Source organism: Epinephelus fuscoguttatus, linkage group LG5 (assembly GCF_011397635.1).
Source record: "Epinephelus fuscoguttatus linkage group LG5, E.fuscoguttatus.final_Chr_v1".
NCBI classification, from domain to species: Eukaryota; Metazoa; Chordata; class Actinopteri; order Perciformes; family Serranidae; genus Epinephelus; species Epinephelus fuscoguttatus.
The window spans coordinates 10,532,689-10,545,107 of record NC_064756.1 but is presented as its reverse complement, the minus strand read 5'-3'; the positions used below and the strand labels follow the sequence as shown (position 1 = coordinate 10,545,107).

The following is a 12,419-nucleotide window of genomic DNA, read 5'->3' as shown; positions in this document are numbered from 1 at the left end:
GGCCCCTGATCGTTATAAAAATGCTTTATAAATGTGTACAGTGACTCTTGGAGTGAAAGAGCTGAACATTTCTGTGCAGGATCTGCAAAAATACTGATCAAGTGATGGAACAAAGTTCAGTCTAATATCAACTTTGCACTTCATTTAAAATATGCTTTATAAACTTTTTTTCTTTAAATCTTGGTCACGCGAGGATAGGTGCAGGCTGCAGATGAGACTGCGCATGCGCACAGCGGCGACGCAAGTCACTCTGAGAAGCAATACTGTAGTTTCAGTTTCATTTTTGATGGGAGTGGACATTTCAGGACTAAAACAATAGAATGCGCAGTCATTTTGCTTTTTTTAAAGCCTACAGAACCCGAAAAAACGACACACTGACCCGTTTCTTTGTATTTGTTTCCTTGTTGATGTGGAAAAATCTGATGACGCCCTCCACAGCTGTGCGCGTGACTTTCATGCTGAGCAGCATTCCGTGATGAGGAGCAGTGGGTGGGAACGGTGAAGTATTTTTTTTTATAAGTCATCTTTATTGCAAAAAGTAGTTTACAGTTCAGATGTGACTTACTAATGTAATAGTGAACGAACATATAAAAGCATAAATTATACAAATGAAGCTACAAAAGGAGTAAACAATTTTATTTTATAGCAATTATACACTTTCTGTTGTTGGAGCCAGAAGTCAAATTAATATAATGTACAACTTCATGGAGAAAAGATGTAAAATTAGGTTTTTTACTGTTGAATTTACATTTATGAATGTGGAACTTTGCCAACAGAATTAATACATTTATAATTAAGTACATATTTTCTTTACTTTGACTTCTATAAAAGCAAAATACCACATTCTCCCACAATAAGACAAAGTCTTTATAAATATGGTCAATGACAAATCTGCTGAAGTTTTGCCAAAATGTTCTGGTGTGTAAGCAAAAATAGGTGCAGAACAGTTTCTGGGTGGTCTTCACAAAAAGAACAGTTTGTATTGATGTCTCTTTTAAATTTAACCATGTAATGATTAGCATGGTAGTAATATCTGTGAATTATTCTGAACAACACTTCTTTCACCTTGTTTACTGTCAGGTGTGTGAGGAATCATCCAAACTTTTTTTCCAGTCAATGTTGTTTACAAATCGGTTCCAGTAAAACATGACATTTGGAATAGCTACAATTTCTTTGTGAAACAAGGCACTAATGTTCTTATTATTTTGAGGAAGTTTAGAAAAACAGATTTTTCCAACAGGTGATTCAGGCACAGCGGGGAGGGAGACAGAAGTGGGTGGAGGTGTGCCAGTATTTCTAAAAAGCATCATTGAGCCTGATGGAATGGCGTCAAATACAATTGCAGAACGGTGAGGTGGCAGATAGGTAACAGGCCGGGCAAGTGACGGGAAAACCACACCCGTAACCTAACTTGTGGGCCTGGTTCAGGTTTGACTGCGTATCCCCGACCAGAAGCCTTGTGTATTATTCCTCTCCAGACGCTTCCTGCGCAGAGTGCATTTTCTTCTTACAGGTAGGCACCTGATATGTTGTTTTCACAACAAGTTGAACATATAAAGTAGACTAGTATAAAGGCCAGAATGTCTGTTACAGTGTAGGCTTATGTTAAACTAAGTGTTAACCCTACCAATACCTACACTCTTCCATAAGTGGGGTCAAAAATGACCCCACTTAGAATCAATGCGTTTTATGTGATAAACTTAAGCAACTTCTTTCATTTTGGTTAAAGATGATGATTTGTATTAAATTTTGGTCAACAAAAGAATGATTTCATGTTTGACATGTTCATTTATCACTTTTTATTAACATTTTAACAACTAATGACATCACTGAATAATCAAGAATAGTATAATAGGCTACCTAAAGGGTTAGATTTTATCACAAGCAAGCTATAAATATCATAGTAAGTCTGCTTATCTCTACACAACAAATGCAGTACTAACATTACATAGTAGTTAGCCAACTAGTACCTACATTGTAGTTAGCTAACACTAGCCTACTACAAAGTAGGCTAATTTGATGACAATAATACTATATTTTATCACACAAAAGTCATGGATGTGTAAAATAAGTTCATATTTTATACCATCATATGTATTCCAAGATATAAAACGAATATAATACTAACATGTATGTTGCTGTATAAAAATCCTCCTGGGTGGTGAGGCTGGTTCAGGTTGTTAGGTAGGCTATCATGAACATTTATAATGATATTTATTGACACAGTGCTTTTCCAAACAGTTACAAAGTGTTTAACATGTCAATAATTAAAACAGACAAGACATAAAAACAACAACTTTTAAAATAACTGATAAATACACTATAAAACTGAGAAAATAAAAGACTTTAAACAAACATAAAGCTCAAGTAAAATCAGGAAAGGCTCTGCAAGAAAAGTATGTGTTAAGAAGGGACTTAAAAGAGATCACTGACCCGATTTCCTCGGGCAGACTGTTCCAGAGCCTCTGGGAGCAGACAAGACCTCTCCCCGAAGACCTCATATGATATGCAAGTTTTCAATTTCCTTTTTTTTACTCACACCCAGTGTATTCATACAAATGTGCATTGGGCTCTGTCTGTAAGTCTGAATAGTCATATTTATAGCCTTCCTCATCTACTGAGCTCACCCATACCACACTGTGTCACTGCCTGGCTAACTTAGAAAGCATAACTCATATGAGAACAATCATATTAGACTTATTTATATATCATTTATGTAATGCTTATTTGTATAGGGGCAAGTATGTAGCATACATAAATGCCACACACCACAGCAGCTAATTTGCAATACCCGTCCCTAGCTGGGCCTTAAGATATAAAAGACTGAGCAGCAATAACACAAGTAACAGTGCAAAGGACAAACAACAATAAAGATATGAACAGAACAATACAAGATACAAACTGCAATACATAATTAGCACCATAGAATAGGGAGCACCAAATTAGTGATGGCTGCATAACTGATTCCTCTTCAAAATCTGTTTCAGTTTGAGTTTGAAGTGATCGAAATCAGGATCCAGTTTCTGTAGGTAAAGAATTCCACAAGTAAATTTCACAGACAGAAAAAGCTGTTTCACCAAATGAGGATTTAGACCTCCCATTGGCTGAGCCAGAAGCTCTAAGTGGAACCACAAGGTCATTGAGCACCTGAGGAGCCTGAATGTAGGCATTTATGGATGAGTTTGAAATGAACAAATGATGTGCTCTTATCAGTTTCCTGTCCAAGGTTTAATTGCTCAATTGTATATCATCATCAAAGGCTTAGTTGTTGTAGATGCTGCTTGTGACCAAGAGGTTTCACAGTAACTTAAATGTGAAGAAACATGACATGCATGAAACTGTTTGCAGCATGAAATGGGAGACAGTCTCTGATAAGTCTAAATGTATGTGTAATAAGTACAATAGTTGCTTTGCTGTTCCTTTTTAGAAAGTTTGATTTTACTTTTACCCTCCTTTCTACAGCACAACTTCCTCAGCAGTGAAACCTGTTGAACAAGCATGATGGTGAACTGCTGTGGTCTGCTCACGACCAGTAAGGAACCAGGTACAGAGACTTCTCTTTATAACCACAAAATCTCACAGAGGACTGTCCTGCACACCTCTCCTTATATTGACTGTTCAACCACACTGGCTTGTCGTAACTAAAAACAGCTTTGAACAATACTGGAGGAACACTGCTTCTGTATTCTCTTGTGTGTATTTTTACAGTTTCCTTGGCACTTACTGTACATGTGCAAAATATGATTGTGGGTGTGTGCTGATATTTGTCCCTCCAACAGTGTGCGTTTAGGCCTCACAGTGCCAGGAAGGGGCCTTTACACAAATATTTAAAACTGAATATATAGTGGACACATTTATGCTAAAGGGGAAGGATAAAAGCATAAATAAAATGTTTTCATAAAGTCTTTGTTCATTGTGTGTCCTTCTGTTTTTCTGTGTCAGTTCCTCTAAAGAGCATCGAGGTGGAGGTGGAGGTGAGGGACCATGTGGCTACAGTGGTCTCCACTCTGAACTATGAGAACAAGGAGGACAAACCAATAGAGGCAGTTTTTGTCTTCCCTCTGCCTGGAGATGCTGCTGTCTGTCATTTCAGTGCTAAGATTGGACAAAAGAGATTGTAGCTGAGGTGAAGGAGAAACAGAAGGTAAGCTGGACAGCAAAGACTAAGTCACAATGGAGCTTAAAAACACAGTAAATGTTGCTCACATGTGTCGTCTGTACTCCAGGCTCGAGAGGAGTATGATGATGCACTGAGCTCCGGTCAGCAGGCCTTCCTGTTGGAGGAGAGTGAGCAGAGTCCAGATATATTCTCTCTGAGTGTGGGCAGCCTGCCTCCAGGAGAGAGCGCCTCCATCAGGCTGGAGTACGTCACTGAGCTGGCTGTGCAGGCTGATGACGGGCTGAGGTTTTGTCTGCCCGCTGTGCTCAATCCTCGCTACCAACCTCAGGGTAGGAAAACCAGCCAACACCTTCATCAGGGGGCCCTTAAGCCTCAGCTTAGTGCACACCACGCCTGTCCATTTATCCTAACAGTCACACACCCTGTGACTACAGAGCTCTTGCCCTTCAAGAGCTGCTTTTTAAAAAGTCTATCCAGGGTATAAGCAGGAATCCTGAGATTAATTTCAATACCTTTTTAAGACTTTCTTAAGACCTTCCAAAAAAACCTTAAGATCTCTTCGCCCCTTCAAGCTGTCTTTGGCAGCAACGCATCTTTAACTTACTAATCAGTTGTAGTTTGCAATTAAATATATGGAGCACAAACATACAACAGAACTCAGATAAGATGAGGAGGATTTTTTATTGTATTTTGCTCCTCTGTTTGGCGCCTGGACATGCGCCGTCTCATGATGTCACACAGGTATGCGCACGGACCCGAGTGGCAGTCTGAGTGTGCCTACCTACACATCGCTGTTTGTAATAGTCGCGAGGAGGAAAATAAATTATACACTCATGGATACTTTTTGTCAAAGTTTGAATGCCAAGAAAATTTAATACTTCATAAAATCACGATTAAGACTTTTTAATACTTTTTAAGGGCCTTAATTTTCCGACATTTGATTTATCAACTTTTAATACTTTTTAAGACCCCGCGGACACCCTGCTATCACACATTTAATGCATTTCTGTTGACTTTGGTAGTTCTAAAGAGGGCTGAGGTAGAAATGATGTGCTCACACTGACTCCTAGTGTTTTTTTCTATACAAATATCCTTTGGCCTTTGTCTGAAGTGGAGCTAAGGGTCTGAATATTCATATTTATAGCCTTGCTAGCTGCATGGCTCAAGGAAATAAAATGTCATTCATTCAGTTGGTTTGATGTCGACTGAAATATCTCAACAGACATTTATGTCCCCCTCAGATGATTCCTTTAGTGGCACTAACAAGTTGGCATTTTTTGGCTTTTCGTGAAATGTCTTTAAAACTATTGGATGGATTGCCTTCCACAGATTGGTTCAGATAGCCATGTTGCCAACAATATGAAACTGAGCATCTTTGTTGATTCACTAACTTTTCTTCAAGCGCCACCAGCAGGTCAGATTTTACTGGTTGATGACCAGATACTTGCAAAACCAATGACATCCCCATCAGCCTTAGCTGTACTTTATGTCAGTTGCCAATGTGTTAAAGGTGGCATACCAACACACGACTCCAAGATGGTTAAAATAGTAAACAGTATACCTGCTAAACACCAGCATGTTAGCATTGTCATTGTGAACTTGCTATCTTTAGCATTTAGCATTTAGCAGCACTGCTGTACCTGGACACGCTGACGACAGATCAGCTAGCATGGCTGTAGACCCTTAATGTTGTTTTTAGTTTTGCTGGTAACTATTATTTAGGTTAGGTATGTTCCTTCATGTACCGTCTCACTGATTGTTTGCCGGCGACCTGCAACAAAGACCTCCATCGAGAATCAAATCTTCAACGTTGCAGTTATGTGTCATGAACTTTACCCACTCAGCTACCAAGGCACTCCAGATAACAGTGCTTCTCACTTGTTCACAGGGAGTGAAGGGAGTGAAGTTGCCAGTGTCCAGGTGACCTCTGTCCCAGCCTCTCTGGTGCCCTACAGTCTGTCTTTCTCTGCCCGACTGTCCTCCCCTCGTCCAGTCTCTAAAGTAGAGTCTAACTGTTCCCTGGATCCTCTGCAGTACCTCAACACAGAGCAAACCCAGGCCACGGTAGGTACAGTGCTGATGTGTCTGCTGTGTGTGATTGTTCCTCAGTACTGAGAACAAGATGTATATGACTTGATTTATATTTATGAGTGTGTTTTGTGAACTGCAGGTCAAGTTGGCTGCAGGACACAAGTTTGACAGAGATGTTGAACTGCTGATTTATTACAAAGATGCCCACCAGCCCACTGCTGTGGTGGAGGCAGGACAGGCGTCTGCCAAGCCTGGTGAGTGCAAATTAGTGAAGTGGTACTTTGCAAATAAACAGTTATTACCTTCAAACTGATGTGATGTGTTAAATATTAATTATTTTGGTTTTTATATAGCTGAGTCACATATGTTGTGTTTCAGGCACTCTGATGGGTGATCCAGTAGTGATGCTGAGCCTGTACCCTGAGTTCCCCCAGGCTGTGATGTCTTCAGTCGCCTCATGTGGAGAGTTTGTGCTCTTATTGGATCGATCTGGCAGTATGCAGGGAGAACGTATGAAGAGTGCCAAGGTATTCATCATTTGCTATTTCTATCATTAAATCCAGTGTCTCCCTCACACAGCAGCCTTTATTATCTTTTCTCTCTTCCCTGAAGGATACTCTGCTGCTCCTGTTGAAGAGCTTACCAATGGGCTGCTATTTCAACATCTACAGTTTCGGGTCCAGCCATGAACACATCTTCCCGTAAGCCTGTCTGTCATGTCACTCAGATCAACAAATTTGTTCCTGCCTTTGGTGTTAATGCTTGTACATATATTTTGTTTACTGGTGGCAGTAAGAGTGTGGAGTACAGCCAGGAGACCATGGAACAGGCTCTGAAGAAAGTTGGGGAAATGACGGCTAACCTGGGAGGAACAGAGATCCTGAGGCCCCTCAAAGATATTTACAGCCAGCCCTGCATTCCCAATCAACCTAGACAAGTAATACACACACACACACACACACACACACACACACACACACACACATTAAACAGGTGGTACAAATATATCCTGAAGGTGACAACACCATACCATTCATTCAGAAGTTCCTTGTATTCTGTGTTTTGACTTTGCATGTACAATGCTGAACTAGCAGGTGTGTTTGTTTGTTTCAGATTCATTCTTACCACACCTTGTTCTTTATACTTTATCTTTAAAACCACTTGTGTTACTGTAACAACAATCTAACACAGCTCTCAGAGAATGAGTTGGATGACACATGCTTCCTGTTTCTGGGTGTGATGTAACTTAGAATGACATGTAAACTCTCCTCTGTAGCTATTTGTCTTTACTGACGGAGAGGTGGGGAACACCAAAGAAGTCATCAGTCTGGTGAAGAAGAATTCAGGTTCTCACAGGTGAAAATACAAAAACACAAAACCCAACAACCATCCACAAAACTCTGAGTATATGTCCCATGTTATAATGCTCTGTGTACTTAAAGAAAACTCCTGTATTGTAGGTGTTTCTCTTTCGGGATTGGGGAAGGGGCCAGCTCTGCTCTTATCAACGGGTTGGCCAAGGAAGGAGGAGGTCACGCTCAGTTCATCACAGGGAATGAGAGGATGCAGCCTAAAGTAGGAAATCACAGTCATTATGTACTTTTTTAAATAAAAATAAAAAAAGAAGTGATTATAAATGTTAGTAAATACATTTTATAAAAACTTTTTAAACCTATGTTTTACTCATCAGGTGATGCAGTCGCTGCGATTTGCTCTGCAACCAGCTGTGGTGGACGTCTCAGTCAACTGGGATGTGCCAAAGGGAGTCTCTGTCACTGCTCTCTCTCCACCAATCACAGCACTTTTCCAGGGTCAGAGGTCACTGATTTATGCCCAGCTGACTGGACAGGTAAGAGCAGCATCATCTCAAAGTGAAATACGTATCAATCTGGTTTTATGCCACTAAAATAATTTTAAACTGAATTTGATTTTTTAAATTTATTTTTTTGTTTTAAATTTATTTATTTATTTATTTATTTATTTATTCCATCGTGTATGTGTACTAAGTAATAAACATGTTTTCTGATACTGTAATGCTTTCCCAGAGTTCAGAGGCAGCAGAGGGCTGTGTGACGGTGAAGTACAGCCTGGCAGGTCATCCCTCTCAGAACCAGCTCCACTTCAATCTCACGCCTGCAGAGGACACTGGGTAAAACAGACTTTTGGTCAGGCAGCACTGTTATGCATTGGGTCCTGACCTTACAAGTGTTAAGTTTAACTTAATTATGAAGATCAAATGAAATAAAACAGTAGAAAAGAATAAGAAACATTAACATTTTAATTAAAGAATATTTCCCTGATAGGTGGCATTAAGTGTCTGCTCAGAGGCTCACACATGTGATGTGGAGAATGGCTTTAAATGTATCGTTCTGTCAAAGGACAGACACTACAGGAGAATTGTTGAATTGATCTTGATTTTTTTTTCAATTGATTTAGACTGCTGGTATAGGTGCAATACTTTAAAAGCATCTGAAGACAGTGATGTAACTGGCTGGAAGTGTTTTTTATAATCACCACCTCTGCTGCACATACATGAACCAAAACAGCAGACGCCACTACCACTCTGTGCTTGTAGCTGCGCCTCGTTGATTAAAAAAGGGCCCAAAGGGTGTCCACTCACCTGGCTGACAGGCTTTTTGTGTAGCTCAGGCCTTTAGAGTTTGTGTCTGTGAGTTTCCTCTGGGTGCTATTGTTTTCTCTCCCTGCTGATCCTGACCAGAATAAACTTGTATAGACAATGGATGAATGACAAAAATGATAGGGTTATTACAAATGTGTTTGCAGACACGTTGACTCCTCTATCCTGCCTGCAGATTAACAGTCCACAGGTTGGCTGCTCGGACTCTGATTCGCTCCCTGGAGATGGAGGAGAAAGAGTGCACAGGAGAGCAAGGTGAAGGAGTGAAGAAGAAAGTGGTGGAGGTCAGTGTCCAATCAGGAGTGAGCAGTGTCTTCACTGCCTTCATTGCTGTCAACAAAGGCGATGGCGAGGTGATTCAGGGACCTCTGGTGCGCAGAAATGTTCCAACACTAAGTGAGTGTTTACAAGAAAAATCAAAAATCAAAAGTTACCATTTGACACTATAGCTGACCAGGAATCAGCATGTAGGAAAGCATGATGGTGAACTGTTTTGACATTTAGAAAGTCATCAATCACTTATAAATCACTGTATCACTGTTATACTCATGTTTAATTTAGGTTTGAGAGCTAGCATTTTTTCTTTGCTCACAGTATTTGGTCACATGTTGACATGTCTGTGTGTTTCATCTTTGAGATACTTTGAACTTTTGAAAGATGTGAATATTTGAAACATTATTATTAACAGCTTGTGACTTATTGTAAAAAGCACAGACACTAGTTTAGCTTGGTTGATATTTTTGCTTACTAATTCTGATGTCTTGACCTCGTGCTCTTTTTTCTTTTGTAACTCAAAGTGATGATCGCCTGTGGTATGCCTATGATGCCTATGATGCGGTGTGCTAACATGTGTAACATGTGTAAGTATAAAAGCTAAATGGAGTTTTAACATGTATCTGTATATAGATCAACACTGAGCAAACCACATCTACCATGGTATGTCGCAGTTGTTATGGCAGTCCTGGGCAAAGACAACATAGAAAATTGCACAGGTCTCTAAACAGAATCCTTGTGCTGCTCAGATTTATTGAGAGCTCCCTCAAACAGCAGAGCCTTTTGCATTGCTTTGTGTTCCAGAACTGTCATTATCCCACATTAAAGAGACATACTGCACAGTTTCACTGGGTGGCATCTTGCTTCATAAGGATGACCACAGCCAGTGGATTTATTCTCAAACAACTGCATCTATATTTTTAATGTCTGGAGAGAAGCTCTGTGCAGGGCAGACTGCTGAGAGGAGTGAACTGACATACTTCACCAAAAAGCCTAATGTGGCTCTTGTGTGTGATAAATGTAGAAACCAATAGTTCACTGACATTTTTGTTTAATACGTTTCTTGTGTTTTGACCCCATACACTCTTTTTTTTTTTAATGTCTTTAGCGTTGGACTGTGATTTGGGACCTACTCCAAGTAAGTAAAATATCTTCCATAGAAAAAAAAATGATTCCCCAGTCTGTACACAACCAAAGAATCCAAAAATGGGCATAAACAAAAGAGAATATCACAACAGCACAACACAGGTCTGTTACAGTGTGCCCAGGGTATTTAAGACAGTCATGGCTGAGGGCACAAAACGCCTCCCAAAGAGAGTTTTTCTGCAGAGTAATTGTCTGTATCTGTGAACAGAGGAGAGGAGGGTGTAGTATGGGTTGGGTTTTTGAAGATATGTTGGTGACTTTCGGGAGCTTGTTGCTTTTGGTGAGAGTGAGCATGGTGATTAGCAGGTGGCTCAGCACAGGAGGATGGGTTCAGTAATAATAGGATTCTACGACTGGGGTGTATTTTTATAATCATCATCATCATCATCATCATGTTTTTTGGTCAGTGAGGAGTTGTGTAACACAACGGCTGAAGCTATATCAGGCTGTGATAACTCTGCTCTCTTAACAGAGTGTAGGAGCAAATCTAAGAGTGGCAGTCGAGCATTTTTCTTTCGTAAGAAGAAGAAGCAAGCTGCCATGCCAACACCACGTAAGACATCTCTGGCTATGGTTTATGGCTAATTAGCAAAGGTTAGCATACTAAAATGCTACACCGAGATGCTGAAAATACTAAAAATGAAACTTGCTAAACATCAGCATGTTGACATTCTCATTGTGTGCATGTTAGCACACAACTTTTCCTCCCATCTGGTTCTTTGATAATTATGAATATAATTAATTCTGTCTTTTCATTAACACTGTGACCATACTTATGCTTATACGAGAAATCAAACTAGGATGTGTAACGTTTCATTTTCAATAATAATCAAAAAAGGCCAAAACAGTTGAATTTCACATTGGAAGCAACAATATACTTTGAAAATACATTTTTCCAGCTTAGCATGACACTTTCTGACTCACATGTTTGAGCGAAGCAATTCACTCAAATATTCTTGACTGCAGTGTTTTTACATATCAGCATCAAAAAGGCAAAGATGTAAACAAATGCTCAAAATGTCACCAGTGCAACAGTCTGACAAGAATATGTTATCTGTGCAGAAGGCTGCTCAGATGAATTTCCACCTGAGCAGCCACCCAGAGACCCTTTGCTGCAGTTGATCTCCCTCCAGAAGGCGTCTGGCAGCTGGGAGCTGGATTCAGCTCTGGCTGCTGCACTGGGAAAGACCAGCAAGGAGGTGGAAAAGCCAAAGCCTGCATCGGTGAGTTATTGACACAATAATCATAAGGGGAATTATTTTAAAACAGATTTCATGACATGCTTTGTAACCAGACAGAGGAGGGAGATTAAAGCTTTGACCATATCTGTGATCAAGTTGAAGTACGCATCTGTTTATCTTTGATTTGGTGAATTAGGTGAACCAGGAAGTGTGGGCCACCATTCTGGCTCTGATCTGGCTTCATGGCTCCAAGATGGATGCTCAGGATGAGTGGGAGCTTCTGGCCATGAAGGCTGTGTCATGGCTTCGTGCTCAGAATGGTAATAACCAGAATAATCGTTTGTTTTTAACAGTGTGTGCTGGTTAAAATCAGCTGTTTGCTCACATTCACTCTGCTGTTAACTTGTTTTGTGTGTTTGTTTTTCCAGCACCATGTGTGACAGAGTGTGTGGAAGCTGGAAATACTCTGTTGGGTTTCAACGTGAAGAAAGACGCCCTGGGACTCTGAAGTTTCATTGAAGGAGTTTCTCTTTAGGATTGGTACCCTGAAGCAGATTCACTTTATCAACACTGCACCACACCATCTACCTAGTAACAGTTAAATCCCACTCTTTTCTGTTTTCATTTGGCATTTCTCCTTGTTGATATGTTTATTGGTCTTTTTAATCAGAACAAATTTGTTTTTATCATTGTAAAAGTAAATAAAGTAAATTTAAATATGAATGTAAATTTGTGTCTGAAACAACTGAAAATTAAAATTGGAGCTTTGAACAAAATGAGCATTATTGGCTTCATTTTAGACTTGACACCTGCTCCGTTCTTTGTGCATTAAAAAGTGTGTGACACCAGGTTCACATACACTGTAAACCAACACTGAATTACACATCACACCTCGAGCTGTCAGCATACATGTCTGACCACATGATACCAATTTTTCAATTGTCTGACTGTCCCAGTCTCATGAACACATTATCTCAAGAACACCTCTACATCCACTTAGACTCTAAGATAAACTGATAAGAGTCTTTGG

At 40.0% G+C, this 12,419-nt stretch overlaps 1 pseudogene; it reads left to right on the top strand.

Moving 5' to 3' along the window:
- Window positions 1-262: 262 nt before the first annotated feature.
- On the top strand, window positions 263-12,165 carry LOC125889252 (von Willebrand factor A domain-containing protein 5A-like; annotated as a pseudogene).
- Window positions 12,166-12,419: the final 254 nt, after the last annotated feature.